Genomic DNA, 1,378 nt, shown 5'->3' with positions numbered 1-1,378 from the left:
TCTTTCTTTCTTTCTTTCTTTCTTTCTTTCTTTCTTTTCTTTTCTTTTCTTTTCTTTATTTTAGCTCCCACTTATGACTGAGGACATGTAGTATTTCTCTTTCTGTGCCTGGCTTATTTCACTTAACATAATTTTCTCTAAGTTCATCCATGTTGCTACAAATGGCAGAATTTAATTCCTTTTTATGGCAGAGTAGTATTCCATTGTGCATGCATACCACATTTTCTTTATCCAATTGTCTGTCAATGGACATTTAGGTTGGTTCCATATCTTGGCTACTTTAAATACAGCTGTGATAAACACGGGAGTGCAGATATCCCTTGGACATGATGATTTCCATTCCTTTGGGTATATACCCAACAATGGGATTGCAGGGTCATATGGCAGTTCTATCTGTAGTTGAGGAACCTTCATACCATTTTCCATAAATGGCTGCACCAATTTTCAATCTCACCAACAGTGTAGGAGGGTTCCCCTTTCTCCACATCCTCACCAGCATTTCTTATTCTCTGTCTTTTTGATAATAGTCAGTCTAACTGGGGTGAGATGATATCTCAATGTGGTTTTGATTTGCATTTCCCTGATGATTAGTGATGTTGAGCATTTTTTCATGTGTCTGTTGGCCATTTGTTTATCTTCATATGAGAAATGTCTACTCAGCTCCTTTGCCCATTTTTTAATTGGGTTACTTGTTTTCTTATTGTTGGGTCATTTGAGTTCTTTGCATATTCTTGATATTAATCCCTCATTGGATACATAGTTTGCAAATATTTTCTCTCATTTTATAGGTTTTCTTTTTGCTCTGTTGTTTCTTTTGCTGTGCAGAAGCTTTTTAGTTTGATATAATCTCATTCGTTTATTTTTTCTTTTGTTGCCTGTGCTTTTGGGGTCCATTTAATCCTCCCAGCAGCAGTGTGAGGGAGGTACTATTATTACTCCATAAGGAAGACTAAGTCTCAGAGAGGTTAAATAGCTTGACCAAGATCAAGAGTTGGTAAGTAATAGAGGCAGGATTGGAACTCTCAAAGGCCCGTGCTTTGACCCGATTGTCCTCAAACTTTCTTGTATATTAGAGTCACCTGAGGAGCTTGTTTGAACTGCTGACTGCTGGGACCCTGTCCCCCCACCCCCCCAGATTCTGATTTGGAGGGTGTAAGATGGGGCTCAATAGTCTGAATATTACAAGCCCCACTCCTCCCCTGCTTGGGCACTTATGGTGCAAGTGGTCCTTTATGGGGATTCACAACTCTTCTCTTTGTATAATACCCTTGGGCAAGGAAACTGCCTCCTCCCTCTTGACAGCACACCCAGACTAGACTTTAAAAGAAGCTTAAACCATGATTCTCTTGTGTTCTTTGATCCTCTTCCACTTCCTGGA

Source organism: Galeopterus variegatus, unplaced genomic scaffold (genome assembly GCF_000696425.1).
Source record: "Galeopterus variegatus unplaced genomic scaffold, G_variegatus-3.0.2 Scaffold9170, whole genome shotgun sequence".
Classification (NCBI taxonomy): Eukaryota; Metazoa; Chordata; class Mammalia; order Dermoptera; family Cynocephalidae; genus Galeopterus; species Galeopterus variegatus.
This window is presented reverse-complemented; position numbering follows the sequence as displayed.